The 18,194-nt window shown below is 50.6% G+C and overlaps 1 non-coding gene across 1 annotated transcript; it reads right to left on the bottom strand.

Annotated features, from left to right (window-relative positions):
• Positions 1-17,664: 17,664 nt before the first annotated feature.
• Positions 17,665-17,740, bottom strand: TRNAS-GCU (transfer RNA serine (anticodon GCU)). Its single transcript has one exon. It is a non-coding gene; the product is annotated as a tRNA-Ser (tRNA).
• Positions 17,741-18,194: the final 454 nt, after the last annotated feature.

Here is an 18,194-nt window from a genome sequence, read left to right as displayed (position 1 = left end):
GGAATTCAGCGTAACCCCTGCTGGCTGAGACCTTCCCTGCACCTCACCTCTCCATGAGGGTCGTGTTTAAGGCTTGGGCTCTGCTCTAGTCTTCATAGGTCTAACCTCTGACTTGTTGGGTTAATGGCTGTGTCATGTGGGGCTTCCATTTCCTTCAATGTTAAGTAGAGATGATGACATGAGTCCTGACCAGGTAAGACTGATATATGAGAAGAACATCAAAAAGGGGTTAGCACTGTCACTGTTGTCCTGTTCTTTTCAGCCAAGCAGCTGCTGGGATTCCAGAGCTCCTGCAGCTGAGGAGAGCCCACGTGCCCACAGATCCCAGCACACGTGCCAGGCTGAGTGCCGGTCCAGGCACACGTGCAGGGGCCCCAGCTGCTCTGGCCAGCCCCTGGGTGGTGGGTCCTTTTCCTCTTGAGAATCAAATAGTTCAAACCCAGCTGCCTGGCTCTTTATACGGACTCGGATAGTCCAATTTCTAATAATTAAAGCCTAATGACACCTGGTTCCGGTTTTACAGTCTATAAAGCACTTTTCCAGATATTATCTCACTTGGTTCTTACCAAACTCCAATGAGGCAAAGATCACTGCTTCCTAAATTATAGCTAGAGATTAGATATAGATATATCGATAGAGATCACCCAGGTAATGTGCTTTGTTCTGAAATCTACTTTGTCCAATATTAAGGCAGCCATGCCGGCTTTGAGTGGTGTTAGCGTGGTATATCTTTTTTCATCCTTTTACTTTTTACGTCTTTGCATCTTTATATATAAAGTGTGTTTCTTGGAAACAACAAAATGGAAAGACAACCTATGGAAGGAGAGAAAATATTTATATTTACAAACCAGGTATCTGATAAGAGGTTAATATCCAAAAATACATGACAATCTCTAAATGATGTTTAGGCCACTTATGTTTTTTGGGGGGGTTTTTTGGGGGTTTTGTTTTTTTTATTTTTGGTATTTTTCTGAAGCTGGAAACAGGGAGAGACAGTCAGACAGACTCCCGCATGTGCCCGACTGGGATCCACCCGGCACGCCCACCAGGGGCGATGCTCTGCCCACCAGGGGGCGATGCTCTGCCCCTCCGGGGCGTCGCTCTGTTGCGACCAGAGCCACTCCAGCACCTGGGGCAGAGGCCAAGGAGCCATCCCCAGCGCCCGGGCCATCTTTGCTGCAATGGAGCCTTGGCTGCGGGAGGGGAAGAGAGAGACAGAGAGGAAGGGGGGGGGGTGGAGAAGCAAATGGGCGCTTCTCCTATGTGCCCTGGCCGGGAATCGAACCCGGGTCCCCCGCACGCCAGGCCGACGCTCTACCGCTGAGCCAACCAGCCAGGGCCTAGACCACTTATGTTTAATGTGATTATTGATATGATGAGGCTTGAGTCTCTCATCTTCCTATTTGTTTTTTATTTGTTCCCATCTGGTTTTTGTTCCCTTTTCTCGCCTAGTTTTGGATTGAGTGTTTATGCTGATTCCATTTTATCTCCTTCATTGGCTCTAACCCGTTACTATTTGAGTGGTTGCTTTAGCATTTATAACATACACCCTGAACTTAACACTGTCTACCTTCAAGTGATATCGTACCACTTCACATCAAACATGAGAACCTTACAATCGTATACTTCCATTTCTCCCCTCTGACCTTAGTCCTCTCTCCCTGGGCCATGACCCAGAAACTCTCACGAGGCAATAAGCAGAGATAATTAATGATCTGGGGTCGCTCAACCTTGTGGCCTGATGACCCGTGTTTTGAAAACAATTCTTTCATGTATTTGGTCTGTTTGTTTGTTCATTATTTCAGGTGGAAGAGTAAACCCAGTCCCTGTTACTCCATTCCGAGTGGAAGCTGAAGTCCCCAGTGTTTATGAGCACACCAGGACAAAGGGGCTAAGCCCCCTGCCCAAGGCGAGGAAGCCTGTGAGTGGCCAAACAGGACTCCAGGCAGGCAGCTCTCCCCACACTGGACCTGCGTTCCCTCCCTACCCGCTGCTCCTGCATGAACCGCCCTAAGAAAGCAGAAGGAGCTGGTGGCAGGATGCAGGGAACTTTTCCACCCCTGCAAAAAGCTGCTCACAGCATTGTCACTGGTTTGGGAAGCCAGTGTGATCGTTCTTTTGCATAAAGTTGCCTATTAAATAGCAACTCTCAGCATCTTCTAAGCCTCACCTCGAATGCTTCCTCCATTATCTTCAGAAGCTTTTGTGGCTAAATACCTGGGGTGTTTTCAGGAGGCTGGGACCGGCTCCCCACACAATTACTCAGTAACCCGAAGTATGATGTTACTGACTGAACAGTCTCCTATTTACCCCTCCATGAGTATATTCTGATTGAATCCAATGACCTAATTGGCAGAATTGCTGCAACTCTGGTATGCACACGTGCGCATGAGCGCGCGCGCGTGTGTGTATGTGTGTGTGTGTGTTGTTTTAGAAGTGAGGGGTCCCCTTGTTTTATCACACTATTCAACTTGCTTTAGGTCCAGGGACCTCTGTAGTTTAAAGGAGAGGGACAGAAAGTGGCACTTTCTTTAAAATCACTTGGGAGGGCCCTGGCCGGTTGGCTCAGCGGTAGAGCGTCAGCCTAGCGTGCGGAGGACCCAGGTTCGATTCCCGGCCAGGGCACACAGGAGAAGCGCCCATTTGCTTCTCCACCCCTCCGCCGCGCCTTCCTCTCTGTCTCTCTCTTCCCCTCCCGCAGCCAAGGCTCCATTGGAGCAAAGATGGCCCGGGCGCTGGGGATGGCTCCTTGGCCTCTGCCCCAGGCGCTAGAGTGGCTCTGGTAGCAACATGGCGACGCCCAGGATGGGCAGAGCATCGCCCCTGGTGGGCGTGCCAGGTGGATCCCGGTCGGGCGCATGCAGGAGTCTGTCTGACTGTCTATCCCTGTTTCCAGCTTCAGAAAAAAAAAAAAATCACTTGGGGCCACTGGTTCAGACCGGATTCCAACCGGAATCTGATGGGAGAGGAGAAACTAGAACAGCCTTTCCTCCTACCCTCCTCTGTCCTGAGCCCGAAGACGAGCTGGGGGCTTGACTCTTTGCAGAACCCTGTCCTCCACCAGCTGACCCCAGAAAGGCTCTGTTTGAAAATCTAGCCTGTAAACAACAGTGCTGACTCAATCCTGCCTCCACTCGTCACATGTCAATTCATCTATGGCTCTGCCACCCCCAGCTGCTCCACCTGGACGACACGGTCAGCGTGGCCGAGATTCACGCTCCTCACCTGCACCCCGAGTCTGGGAACACCCACTTCCCGGGCTTGGCTATTAAATAACAAGACCAGATGCATCTGGCGCAGCCTGGGGACTGGATTGTAGACTTGTCCCCACTCTCCTGCGCCGTCCACTGCGGGCTATGTGTTGGTATTGCCTGTGCAAGTCTGTGTTGTGCTTGGTGGTCTGAAAACCAACGAAAGGAAAACCGGTCGACGCACCTGCCCTGCGCAGTCTAGAGCACAGGTTCTCCCACTTTGCTGCTCGCTAGAATCCCCCGGGGAGGGCCTGACCTGTGGTGGCGCAGTGGAAAAAGCGTCGACCTGGAAATGCTGAGGTCGCCGGTTCGAAACCCTGGGCTTGCCTGGTCAAGGCACATATGGGAGTTGATGCTTCCTGCTCCTCCCTCCTTCTCTCTCTCTGTCTCTCTCTCTCTCTCCCTCTCTCTCTCCTCTCTAAAAATGAATAAATAAAATAATTAAAAAAAAAAAAAAGAATCCCCCAGGGAGCTTTGAAAAAGCCCATGGCAGGCTGCACCCCACCAACTACATCAGAGCCTCTGGGGCTGGGGCCCAGACGGCAGGACTCGGTAAAGCTTCCAGGGGCTTCCAATGTACAGCCAAGGCTAGAAGCAGTGGTCTTGTCCCAGAGCCAAGAATGCTCTCGACTGCCCGCCTCCCTCCTCTGCCTGCAATCCTGCATGTCTCACAGACTCCCTGAGGCACAGTGACCGGGTGCAGCACAGGGACTAGGAGAAGGAAGTGAGATGACATTTAAGGAGGCCTTTATTTATCTTAGGTTCTTGCCGGCGCACACGAGGTCTCACGTTGCTCCCTGGCACCCCCCTCAGCAGGCGCTCGTGCCCCGGGTCACTCCCCTTTGCTTGCAGGGCCCCAAGAACGAGTGCCTCCCGACCCGCTCCGCAGCCCCTGCTACCCTGGCCGGCCCAGCACACCCCACACGGTGCTGGAAGGCTCCAAAGGGAAAAGCGTGCAGCAGCCTTGCCAGGCCCCATCCCCGGAACAGCTGTCCCCATCCTCCTCCTTCCCTGCACGGGGCCCTGGTTCCGGCCCCCTGGCCAGAGCCCAGAAACTGTCAGGTCACCTGGCTGAGAAGATGGCCCGTACCTGCCTGCCAGCCGGCCAGCCACTGCCCCACGCCCTGGAGCTGGCCCCCTGCCCAGAGGACAGTTCAAAGATTCGGGGAAATGACAAGGCTTGGCAAAGGCAAGCATGACCTTTCCTCCAGGTGCAGGGGCGAGGCGGGGAGGGTGGAGAAGATGTGTCCCGTGCCCTACGTGCTGTGAGGGCCTCAGCTGGGCCCAGAAGGGGGCGTTCACACGTCTCCATAGGCACGCTACAAGATGGAGTGGGGTCCCCAGCCTGGCCCCAGAACCATGGCGTGTGTCTGCCCTCACTGCCCTTTAAACCAGCCTCTTCTTCGTGGTCCTCACGTTTGAGTGACCCCAGCAGTTATTAGTTCCCCCCGAGCCCACTGCCTGGTCTGCTCTGTGAGCCAGCACCCCCGGGTGGTTCCGATCCCGTGGCCCATGCTTTGAGAACCACTTCCATGGGCCCCGGCGGGCGTGTCAGCTCGGCATCTCCTCTCCCACCCCGCCCCCACCCCCAGCCCCCCCAGCACGCACCGTACACCCTCTCAGGAAAGGGCCTGAGGGACTTCTCCGCCTGAGGAGGGGGAAACTGAGAAGACTTGGAGGGGAACACGCTGTCACAGGAGATCAAGGCCAGTGCCCTCGTCCATGAAGCCTGCATCCTTCCTCCCGTCCAAACTAGCTTCAATGTCTAAGAGGGCCAGGCGGAGATGCACTGAGCAGAAGAACGGGAAGCGGTGGGGGCCACAGCGAGCTGGGTCGGCTGTGCCCACGGGGGAGGACAGAGAAGGGAGCGGCGACATTTCGGTCCTACCAGCTGCCGCTGATCTATCAAGAGAAGCCAGAAATCCAAATTTTTATGGTCAGTTTCCAACTTTTAAACTGGGGGTGGGGGGAGTGCAAATCAAGCACCTCTGAGGGCCAAATCTGGGTACAAGTGGGCCATCCGTGTGCAGCCTGCTCTAGACAGTGAGTCCCTTGCGTTCAGAGACCTTGTGTTCATGTTGACACCCTTGGTGCCACACAGTGCCTGGCACACCCAGGGGGTTTCCAGTAAGTGTTATGTGAGCGAATAAGTGAAGACAATGGAACGGCGGGCAAGCGGCAGGGGACTTCCTCCCCTACCACACCTCGGTTCGAATAAGTGAAGACATGGAACGGCAGGCAAGCGACAGGGGACTTCCTCCCCTACCACTCCTCGGTTCAGCCTTGTCAGTCGGCAGTTGTCGGGCGCTGAGGCCCCAACCCCCTCACCCGCTCCGAGGAGGCCCGAGCTCATGATTCACTCACCCACACCTAGTAACGGCTGCTTCCAGCAGCCCCGGACGTTCTGTGAGCATCCCTAACAGTGCACACCTGCCTTGGGTCTCCAGCTTTACCTCTTCCCCTCTAAATCCTCTCCGCCTGTCTCCCACCGAGACCCGGACCCAGCCCCCCAGGCCCTATTTCATAGAGCCCCTCAGCTTCCCTCACTTTAGGCCACTTTTCAGAAATCTTTGCTCAGGGCACCCAGGCCCAGGCCCAGGTGGTTGGAGCTGCAGGGGCAAAAGCCACCAAAGCCCTGCAGCCGCCTGGGGAGCAGGAAGAGGGAGGAATTGCCCATCCGGGGGCCATGGGAGGAGTACCCATCTGTCCCGGGCACCCCCTGCTAAAGGAGGCATATCTGACGCTTCTGCCCAGCTCAAGGGACAAAAGCAGACAGTCATAAGCAATGTACCAGAAGGAGGAAGCTCTGCCCATCAGAAGGAGTGACTGATAGGCTGTCTAAAATTGTTTGGAAGAAGAAAATAGAAGTGAAAGTGTTGAGGGTGTACTGCCGGTGGCCGAGGCCAGGCAGGTCCACGTTGGATTCGGGCAGACGGTAGAGGAACTGCGGAGCCAGAAAGCTTTGGGCCATTTTTTTAATAGAGTCTTTCAACGGTGGACAAGCAAACAGGTAGGGGAAACCTCTTCTCACTCAGCAGGCGAAGGAACAGCACACCGGCCCCTCACAGTGGAGGGCAAGCAATCTGCCCAAAGCTACCCTGAGGACAAGCACCCATAGCCGTATGCAGGCTACGCACACGTGGCTCTGCAGCGTGCTCAAGCCCTGATCATGCAAAGCGCAAGCGAGCAAGCCTAACACAGCTGTTTTCCCGACAAAGGGGACAATGTGAGGTTCAGGGTATATAATACCACTTCATATAAAGTTCAAGGACAGTTTTTGAGTGATATGAGGACAAGCTGGGTCATTGGGGTGGGGACAGGCAGAAGGACTGAGGGGGTAGAGGGGATGAATAAGCCTCTGGAGTGATGGAAAGGTTTCATATCTTAATCTGGATGGTACTTACCCAGGTGTGTACATATGGGAAAATATATATACTACACAGTACATATAAAAATCTGTGGACTTAAAAACATAAATAAGTAAAAATTTGTGAACTTCGCTGTATATAAATTTTACCTCAACAATAAAATTTTAAAAATAGTAATGGAAGAAAAGAGGGGGGAGGCCTCTCACAGACACCCACAAATCAAGAAGCTGGACACCTATTACCAGCTCTTTGGAAAAAAGCTTAGAAAGAGGCAAAAGGCCAATGAGGTATACTCCCAAATGAGCCATGGAACTGCTCTCTAACAAAGTTGGTCAGCAGGTGGCCAAGTTCAAAGGCAAATGCAGAATTGGAAATGTGCTCATGAAAGAAGCGTTGCAGGCAGGGAGTAGCTGCGGCAGCTGTGGAGACCTCACACTGCCTGCTCTCAAGTCCTTTGGCCTCCTCACCCCGGTTCACCCTCACAGCAACCCCAGGGGGTGGCTGGTATGTCTCCGATTTAGAAGGGATAAGCAGAGACCCAGAGAAGTTCAAGGACATACCTGAGGTCACACTGGCCATGCCGGGACTCAAATCTCAGCGTCCATCTACAGAAGAAACCACACCCCTCCTAGGAGAGCAATGCCAGCATGTGGAATTCTTTGTCTATAACAAACAGCCAATTTTAGGGACAGTTGTTTTACCCAAATTTGACTTGGGGAATAATTTGGTATGGGAACTAATGGTCAGTCTTTTTTTTCCTGAAAAATCAAGAGTTGGCATTCTTTTCAGATGTGTCGAGGTGAGAGCTGTCTCTATCTCATCTGTACCCCTCAGACCAGGCAGGATCTGATAGAGTGCAACTCTATGAGACTTGTTGAAAGAGGACATCTCTTCCACTTGACAGATTTTATAACAAAACTCAAAAAGGACATTAACAGCTACAAAAGAGGATATGGCCTTGTGGGTGTCCCACCCCTTTGCCAGAACCTCAGGCCTCCTCTAACAGGCATGGAGTGGACCTTGTTGACATTTTTGAGCTGTTCATTACCTCTGGATCAGACCTCTTACTGAGATGATTCAGTATCATTATGGTTTAAGCCACCTGTCTATTGGAGTTTTCTGTTATGTATATCCCATCTGACACAAAGGACAGAGGCAGATAGACACAGGTTGCAGGATTAAAGTCACATGAATGAGCCTAGATGAGAAGCAGGAACAGGCTAGTCAAAGTTCTGGAGGGCTGTAGGAGGCATCATCTGGCTAAGGGATGATTTCTTGGCATTTCCTAGGCTCTCTGACCTACCCACAGAAGCCAGAACCTTCTACACCCACCACTTTGATACTATTCCAGGTGTCTTTCATTGATGATTATCCAAAGCTGGCTCAAAAAGAACTGTTGTCCTTTACAGCCACAAGTTAGGGAATCTGAGAATCTGACATATTGTAAACTTCGACAGAGGAGAGACGCTAACCCACTGGGCAATGAGATCCCCTTTTCTATTCAGCCCAAGACAAAAAAATAGCTAGACTCATTGCAAATGTAACTCACACCTGAATCAATAGGGCACCTATGGAAGTTCTTTGTATTCTTTCTTGATGGTAAGTTAGCATAAACTTTTCATATTATGATTACCTGTTAAAGTCCGGAAGTCAGCCCTGCCAGAAAGCTCGGTTGGTTAGAGTGTCATCTGGAAGCACAGACGCTGCCAGTTCAGTCCCTGGTCGGGACACATACAAGAGCAGATCTATGTTCCTGTCTCCATATCTCTCTCTCTCTCTCTCTCTCTCTCTCTCTCTCTCTCTTTCTCTCTCTCGCTAAATCAATAAATAAACTTTTTTTTCATCAAAAAGGTTTCACTAAATCTAAAAAACTGTGGTTACTTCCCAGTTCTTGGCCAATACTGACAAAAAATCTATGGCAACCAATTTCAAGCCACCCGAATAAGGATGTCCCCAAAGACATCCTACAATGGATCTTCTCACTTTCCCAAACTGCATTTTCCTCCCCAGAATTGCACTATGAAACAGACCCACACCACAGGTACAACACAAAAAACCTACACGAAAATTTAGGACTCAAAATTTAAAAGGTTGGAAACATTTTTGCCTCAACAGCCTTTATTTTCTCCAATTATTTTCCTAAATGTAACTGAGTCCATCAGAGCACTATTTGCTTCTCCTCAGAACAGCATGATAGCCAACAATTATATATTTACTTCAAGGCAAAAGGACATGTATTTAATAAAATTAGAAAAATTTCTTCAGAACTAAATATAAAGAGCCTAGTGAGGATCTCTAAAATGCCCGTTTCGCCTGACCTGTGTTGGCGCAGTGGATAAAGCGTTGACCTGGAAATGCTGAGGTCGCCGGTTCAAAACCCTGGGCTTGTACGGTCAAGGCACATATGGGAGTTGAAGCTTCCTGCTCCTCCCCCCCTTCTGTCTGTCTGTCTCTCTCTCTCTCAATCTCTCTCTCTCTCCTCTAAAATGAATAAATAAATAATAAAAAAAAAATGTAAAATGCCCGTTTCACCCTCAATTCCAGACTTGACTAATCCTTTGACTAAATGATAAGTGGCTTCACAATAACAATTTAAAAAAAGCAACATGCGCCTGACCTGTGGTTGCGCAGTGGATGAGGCATTGACCTGGGACGCTGAGGTGCCCAGTTCGGAACCCTGGGCTTGCCTGGTTAAGGCACATATGGGAGTTGTTTCTTCCTGCTCCTTCTCACCTTCTCTCTCTCTCTCTCTCTCCTCTCTGAAAAAAAAAAGAATAAAAAAATGTTTAAAAAAGTAACATGCCTGACCAGGCGGTGGCGCAGTGGATAGAGCGTCAGACTGGGATGCATCGGACCAGGTTCGAGACCCCGAGGTCACCGGTTTGAGCACGGGCTCATCTGGTTTGAGCAAAGTTCACCAGCTTGAATCCAAGGTCGTTGGCTTGAACAAGGGGTCACTCGGTCTGCTGTAGTCCCCGGTCAAGGTACATATGAGAAAGCAATCAATGAACAACTAAGGTGTCGCAACGAAAAACTGATGATTAATGCTTCTCATCTCTCTCCCTTCCTGTCTGTCTGTCCCTATCTATCCCTCTCTCTAACTCTCTCTGTCTCTGTAAAAAAAATAAATTAAATAAATAAATAATTTTTTTCTTTTTTTTTTTCTTTTTTGTATTTTTCTGAAGCTGGAAACGGGGAAGCAGTCAGACAGACTCCTGCATGCACCCGACCGGGATCCAACCGGCACGCCCACCAGGGGGCGATGCTCTGCCCACCAGGGGGCGATGTTCTGCCCATCCGGGGCGTTGCTCTGTCGCGACCAGAGCCAGTCTAACGCCTGGGGCAGAGGCCAAGGAGCCATCCCCAGCGCCTGGGCCATCTTTTGCTCCAATGGAGCCTTGGCTGCGGGAGGGGAAGAGAGAGACAGAGAGGAAGGAGAGGGGGAGGGGTGGAGAGGCAGATGGACGCTTCTCCTGTGTGCCCTGGCCGGGAATCGAACCCGGGACTTCCGCACGCCAGGCCGACGCTCTACCACTGAGCCAACCGGCCAGGGCCAAAAAAAATTTTTTAAGCAACATAATAATAGGCCATCCAAATGAGCCAGTACTGCCGCCAACTGAAACTTAAAGGGGAAAGGGTTTCTTTATAATGGTTAAAATTTAGAGCTTGGAGGGATAAGAACCAAAACATTTTAGCAGCATCGGTAAGAGGCCATCAGAGAGCAAACATCATTATTTATTTAGGAGACTCCTAGAAACGGACACCACAGCCAACAAAGATACGGCAGCACAGAATCCGGAAAAGTGAGAGGAAATGGAGTCGGAGCAACTGGATGAAATACGCAGACAGCAATGTCCTTTCTGGGGCAGCAATTTCGGGCTCAAGCCAGGCCAACAGTGACAGAAAATCATCATTACTGAAGAGCCAGTTCTTTAGCTGTGTCTGTTTATAGAGATGTAAGAAAGGTACTCAGGGCTTAGACTGGTTAGATCATGTTTTTATCCCAGTTATCAGATGCTAATTGGTTAACCAGAACCGCCAGGACCAGCTTCGCTCCTTCTCACTTCAATTACCTACTAGACTGACGGTTGGAAAACAAACCAGAATAAACCATCTTAAACATTTTTTTTTAAGTCAGATACAAAATCCACATAAATTAAAGACCTGACAGGAGGCTTCGGGTGCATTCTCACTGCGGCGGTCTCCCAACATTCACACTCCTAAAGGAAGCTCAGCGCAGCCTTGAGCACATTTATCAACAGGGAAGTTTTACCCTCAGAGCATCCACCGGGGCAGGTCAGGATGGGTACCTCCAGATCTGTAAGACAAGGGAATCCAAATTCATGGCCAGAAACAAGCCAGGCAACTGGGGACTAGTTCAGGATCTATATAAAGGGGGAGAGCTGAGCCTTGAGATCCAGAACCTCGTAGAACAAGGCCACAGCACAAGCAAGAAGAAACAGAAGCATCCCGGGGAAAAGATCTGCTTTTCCAGTGAATGTCTTCATCACACCTGCAGCAGCTGAGCGCGACCCTGCGGAGAGAGAAAACGCGCTAGCTGGCTCAGGACAGGCGGCCGGAATGTGGCTATAGCCAGGGTTCTCGGAGACTTGTGCCTTGGGAATAACCATCCCAAAGGCTTTTTTTTTGTTTTTGTTTTTGTTTTGTTTCTTTGTATTTTTCTGAAGCTGGAAATGGGGAGAGACAGTCAGACAGACTCCCGCATGCGCCCGACCGGGATCCACCCGGCACGCCCACCAGGGGTGAAGCTCTGCCCACCAGGGGGCGATGCTCTGCCCCTCCGGCGTCGCTCTGCCGCAACCAGAGCCACTCTAGCGCCTGGGGCAGAGGCCAAGGAGCCATCCCCAGCGCCCGGGCCATCTTTGCTCCAATGGAGCCTTGGCTGCGGGAGGGGAAGAGAGAGACAGAGAGGAAGGAGGGGGGTGGGGGTGGAGAAGCAAATGGGCGCTTCTCCTATGTGCCCTGGCCGGGAATCGAACCCGGGTCCCCCGCACGCCAGGCCAATGCTCTACCACTGAGCCAACCGGCCAGGGCAAGGCTTTTTCTTAAAGCTTGCCATGTGCTACACACCATGCTAAATGTCTGTTGAAATTTTAACAAAGCCCCATGATGTAGGCCTTACTATTATCCCCACTTAACAGATAAGAAACTGAGGTTAAGTCAGTTTCCCCAAGTCTCAGTGCTAGCAAGTGGTCAAGGCAAGTTCTAAAGCTGAAGCTCTGAGTCACTTCTGTAATTCAAGTCTGCCCACCCACTCTTCGCCTCCCCTCCTTCTCCACGAATTCTTCCCGCACTCAGCAGCTCCCTCTGAGTCAAGCCTGCTCTCCCAGCTCGTGGAGCCTCTAACAGTGGGGTTGGTGCTGAGTTATTAACTGGGGCCATGTGGTGACTTAATGAGACCTGATGTGTTCCTTGTCACCCGAGCAGCACTGTGAGCTCTTTAGGGACCATAATCAGGAATGCTATTAGCTTCAAGTAACAAAGTCCCAACTCAAAGCAGCTTCAGTAATAAGGACACATTACAGTCATGCACTGCATAATGACGTTTCGATCAACAATGGACCTCATATATAAGAGTGTTACGAGATTATAATGGAGCTGAAAAATTGCTATCACCTAGTAGTGATGTAGCTGTCATAGTCACCATGTCGTTAGTGCAACGCATTACTCACCTATTTGTGATGATGTTGGCCTTGCTGTCTCCTACCTTCATGTAATCTTCCTTACATTGCCCCCGCAATTCCTAATGTATAAAGGAAACTGTTAAACTATCATTCTTGGGAGAATTTGAGATCTTGCTTTCCTGGCAATGCCATCAGTTTGCCTCTGATAAACTTATAAATATCCTCTACAGGTTTGGACATTTCTTACATGGACATTTTTATCATTATTTTAGAGTATACTCTTTCTACGTATTAAAAAGAAAAGGCTGGCCCTGGCCGGTTGGCTCAGCGGTAGAGCGTCGGCCTGGCGTGCAGGGGACCCGGGTTCGATTCCTAGCCAGGGCACATAGGAGAAGCGCCCATTTGCTTCTCCACCCCCCTCTCCTTCCTCTCTGTCTCTTTCTTCCCCTCCCGCAGCCGAGGCTCCATTGGAGCAAAGATGGCCCAGGCGCTGGGGATGGCTCCTTGGCCTCTGCCCCAGGCGCTAGAGTGGCTCTGGTCGCGGCAGAGCGACAACCCGGAGGGGCAGAGCATCGCCCCCTGGTGGGCAGAGCGTCGCCCCTGGTGGGCATGCCGGGTGGATCCTGGTTGGGCACATGCGGGAGTCTGTCTGACTGTCTCTCCCCGTTTCCAGCTTCGGAAAAATACAAAAAAAAAAAAAAAAAAAAAAAAGAAAGAAAAGGCTGCTGTCAAACAGTAAGCCATGATACCCAGGCAGCAGCTTCATACGGTTAACGGTACCAGATATTAGACCTTGGTGCTTGATTTTGGCTAGGAAATAATTCAGAGCCAAAACTCAAATACAAGCAAAAATGTATTTGGAAAGTTACAGGGGTAGAAGAAGTGAGCCAGCTGAGCTGTACGGGCTCAGGAAGCAAGTACAGAGCCAAAAGAAGGATCCTTGGAGCGTAGGAGAAAGGAAGGAGAACACACCTGGGAGGAGGTGAGGCGGAAAGGCACGGGTGTGCTCCAGAGAGGGAGGACCCACGCACACTGGGTCCTTCATCTTTTGTTTTGTTTTGTTTCCTGAAGCTGGAAACGGGGAGAGACAGTCAGACAGACTCCCGCATGCGCCCGACCGGGATCCACCCGGCACGCCCACCAGGGGCGATGCTCTGCCCCTCCGGGGGGTCGCTCTGCCGCGACCAGAGCCACTCTAGCGCCTGGGGCAGAGGCCAAGGAGCCATCCCAGCGCCCGGGCCATCTTTGCTCCAATGGAGCCTCGGCTGCAGGAGGGGAAGAGAGAGACAGAGAGGAAGGAGAGGGGGGGTGGAGAAGCAAATGGGCGCTTCTCCTATGTGCCCTGGCCGGGAATCGAACCCGGGTCCCCCGCACGCCAGGCCGACGCTCTACCGCTGAGCCAACCGGCCAGGGCCTGGGTCCTTCATCTTAAGGGGTTTTATCTGTTCTGTAAAGGTGGGGATTTTAGGGGAGGTCTCAGGAGAAGATCTCAATAGACTACTCATAGCTTTCCAGATGTGTTCTTTCAGGGTCATGGTCTCCACTGATTGGTCAGCACCAGGGCAGGAAGTCATTAGTCATCACAGCTGGTCCTGATGTCATCCATAGCACTGTCCTGCCTGGCCTTACTGGTTTTCTGGGCCGGGAGCTGAAACACAACTGAGGCCTAGATGTCATCTCTAGTTTGACCTCAACTGTGTTCCTAAGATTATTTGATGTGGGTCAGAACCTCATTGTCCAGAGGGCTTAATTGTTAAGGGGGTGGTCATGCAAGGGCTTGTATGGGAGTTCTAGTAGGCTATTCTCCGGCCCCCTGGTTTCTCTCCAGGGGTCTACCACATGACTGCCATACGCCGGGGGAGGAAAGGTCACCCTGGGGGAGAGGTCCCACCCTACAGTACTTGTGTTCTTGTAGCTAGGCACCCGGGGCTTTCCACCCTGGTGACTGATAGATACGTGAATTCCAAACTGCCCTCTTGATGTTCCGCTTATCTGTCAGACCTCACCCTTACTGGACTATTGACCCGAGACAGAGGAATTCCAAAAAGCTGAGAAGCCACCCCAAGGAGGGGCTCCAGACATACCAGGATTTTTTATTCAACACCCACATGCTCGAAGTCCCCCAAGGAGGAGCATTCCGGACATATCAGGACTTTTGCCTCAGTATCCCCTCAGGTTCTCCTAAACACTATATAACTCTCCCCTAGTCTGTAACCGGCACTCTTCTCCCCCTGAGAAGTGCCTGGCAGGGTTCCTTTCTTTCTTTCAATAAAGCCTGTTACTCTGGTCTTTCGGACTCCCATGGATTCTAACAGTGACATCCTGCACCTGGCCTATCTTTCCTGCCCCGCTCATGTCTGTCTATCAATACATGCCGTGTTTACCGAGTCTCTCGATGGCATCACTTTCTCTTTTGCTTGATTTACACTCATGTTTTGTTCATCACTGCCCCTAAGCATTTTCACAACTCCGAAATCACCTAACAATGCATTTATCAGAATGTATCTCCATTAAATATCTCAGAGGACAAGAAGCCTAGAGGCAGAGGCCTTCCAGATTATGTTAATTTAATGGCTCAAAAAGTCAGGGGATTGAGTTAGCTTCCTTTAGCATCCTTTTGGCTTTACCAGTGTAGTCACTGGAGGCCTAGAACAGAGACAGACAGACAGTCCAGGCTCGACAATAACATCCAAAGACAGGCTCAGAGCTATTGAAACCTTCCCAGGTTCCCCTGTGATATTGTGATGTAGAGTAAGAAATATATATTTGGTCTTTGTCTCTACTCCTGGCAGAGAGCGGATAAAACCCTTGGAATTTCCTAAGTGATAAGAGCCATAAAGGTAAAAGGAGACTCTTTTGTTGATTATAACAAGATCCTTTCAACCACACCTGAATTTATGTTCATAAGGTGGTTTTGGAAATCCCCGAGACAACCAGCCACAAAATGGGAGCTTGTTGCCAGAGGAAGCAACCAGGTGACACTCAACCCCACCACTCAACCTCCTGGGAAGAGAGAGGGGCTGGAAATGGAGTTGAATCACCAATGCCCAATGATTCCATCAACTATGCCTGTTATATGAAGCCTCCATTTAAAAACAAAAACAAGAAAGCCCTAACGGAAGGGATCCAGAGAGCGTCCAGGCTGGTAAGTGTGCAGAGATGACAGGTATGCGGCACGCCCCCGGGGCCCTTCCCCCTCCCTCGCCCTCTGCGTCTCCTCCACCTGGCCTTTCCTGAGTTGTATCCTTTCATAACAAACTGGTAACCTAGTCAATAGACTTTTCCTGAGTTCTATGAGCCATTCTATCAAATTCATCGAGCTCACTGAGGTTGTGAGAACCTCCACTCTAGAGCCAGTAGGTTAGAAGCACAGATAACAACTTGAACTTGCAATTCGTGTTTAAAGTAGGGTGAGGGACAGTTTCATAGGACTTAGCCCTTTACCTGTGGAATCTGATGCTGACTCCAGGTAGACAGCGCCAGAGCTGAATTGAGTTGTAATAACGTTGGAGGGGGTGTGAGAATTATATGCATTAAAGTCAAAGTTAAATCAGGGGCCTGCTATGTGCTGCCTGACACGGAACTCGGCTGACCAGAGGTGCAAACAGACCAGGATGAGCCTCCGGACAAAGAAAATCCCTGTGAAGATTCATAGCTACTCACCCAAACCTTGTCGTTCACCCCATAGCATAAAGGGAAAACAGACCACAACATAGACTTTATGAAGGTTAAAGCTAATCCCAATGTTTGTTTTCCACTCTCTCTTTCCCTATACCAGCAATTTCCATAGAAACTACAAACAGATACAAGCTCAGCCTCTAGAGATGGTTGGGGGGTCTCTCTTCCTTCTCTTGTGAGGCGAGTCCGTCAGGCTGTCTGTGGAGTGACTTTTTATGCTTATCCTCTGCTCAATACACTTGCTTCTGCTTTAACCTCTTGTCTGGCTCACGTCTTGAATTCTTTCCAGCAGGAAGCCAAGAACCCTCTTGGCTCCAGGTCTGAGTTTCTCAAGGACTTGCCCCTCAGGCACTAATCGGACAGAATCGCTTGGTGAGGGAAAAACCACCACAAGAAGTGTTGGGAGTGAAGCACTTAGAAGAGAGTAGAAACCAAAGCTTTCCTTTACATCCCTCTGTACACACTTTTCTGGTGTCTTATTGGCCAGCGTTGCATCACACGCCAGACATAAGGCTAGTGAGCAAGAGGGATGGAATTATCATAATTAGCTTAGACCTGCCCTGAGTGCACATTAGAATCACCTGCTGGCCCTGGCCAGTGGCTCAGTGGATAGAGCGTCAGCCTGGCATATGGATGACCTGGATTCGATTCCCAATTACCAGTCAGGGCACACAGGAGAAGCGACCATCTGCTTCTCTCCCTTCCTTCTCCCCTTCTCTCCCTCTTCTCCTCCCACAGCCAGTGGCTTGATTGTTTTGAGTGTGACCCCAGGCACTGAGGATAGCTCGGTTGGTTTGAGCATCAGCTCCAGACGGGGTTGCCAGGTAGATACTGGTCAGGATGCATGCAGGAGTCTGCCTCACTATCTCCCCTCCTCTCACCTTAAAAAAAAACAACCTGCTTCCCCCCTACACACACACCTTCAGAGTGTCTGATTTCATTGGCCTGCCGCACCTCTCCTCATGTCCTAGTTTGAAAACCTTCCTGCGGGATGCTAATGTGCAATCAGGGGTGAGAGGTTTAGGATCATTAACATTTAGCCTTTGTTAATGGGGTAGGGGTCATGAAGCACATGGCCGCCCAATACCCAAACAAAATTTGAGCCAGTGTGTAAGCAAGGGGTTTGGCTATGAGTGGCCAGCCATTGCCTCTGACACAGGGACCCTCTTCTTCTGAGTATGTGCTAAGTTTTCAGTAAGCACTGGTGGTGTTGAATGGCACTAGCCATTCCCAAGGATGGTTTGAAACCTCCTCCCCTCCCCCCAACAACAGCAATTTCAGTGATCTTACAGTATTTCAAGTTTGCAAATGCATTCCCTTTGATATAATATGTGTATATTTGTCCATAATATATATGTATCTATCTATCTATCTATCTATATATATATATATATATATATATATTTTTTTTTTTTTTTTTTTTTTTTTTTTTCTGAAGCTGGAAACAGGGAGAGACAGACTCCCGCATGCACCCGACCGGGATCCACCCGGCACACCCACCAGGGGGCGACGCTCTGCCCACCAGGGGGTGATGCTCTGCCCCTCTGTGGCGTTGCTCTGCCATGACCAGAGCCACTCTAGCGCCTGGGGCAGGGGCCAAGGAGCCATCCCCAGTGCCCGGGCCATCTTTGCTCCAATGGAGCCTTGGCTGCGGGAGGGGAAGAGAGAGACAGAGAGGAAGGAGGGGGAGGGGTGAAGAGGCAGATGGGCGCCTCTCCTGTGTGCCCTGGCTGGGAATCGAACCCAGGACCTCTGCACAGCAGGCCGACGCTCTATCACTGAGCCAACCGGCCAGGGCCTGTGTCTATATATTTTTTATATTAGATAGGAACAGTGTCAAGTTCTAGAATAATATCAATAATAATATTGGCCAATGTTTCTCTGGCTGCTATGTGCCTGCCAGTCCCTGTGTTAAGCAGCAGAGTTCTGATACAGGCCTGATTATTACATGAGAAAGCAGTACTTGGCATAATGATTAAGAATACAGGTCCTGCCTGACCAGGTGGTGGCGCAGTGAATAGAGCATCGGACTGGGATGCCGAGGACCCAGGTTCGAGACCCCGAGGTCGCCAGCTTGAGCGCGGGCTCATCTGGTTTGAGCAAAGCTCACCAACTTGTACCCAAGGTCGCTCACTCGAGCAAGGGGTTAGTTACTCGGTCTGCTGAAGGCCCACGGTCAAGGCACATATGAGAAAGCAATCAACGAACAACTAAGATGTTGCAATGCGCAATGAAAAACTAATGATTGATGC

This window comes from Saccopteryx bilineata, chromosome 7, assembly GCF_036850765.1.
Source record: "Saccopteryx bilineata isolate mSacBil1 chromosome 7, mSacBil1_pri_phased_curated, whole genome shotgun sequence".
Taxonomy (NCBI): domain Eukaryota; kingdom Metazoa; phylum Chordata; class Mammalia; order Chiroptera; family Emballonuridae; genus Saccopteryx; species Saccopteryx bilineata.
This window is presented reverse-complemented; position numbering and strand designations above follow the sequence as displayed.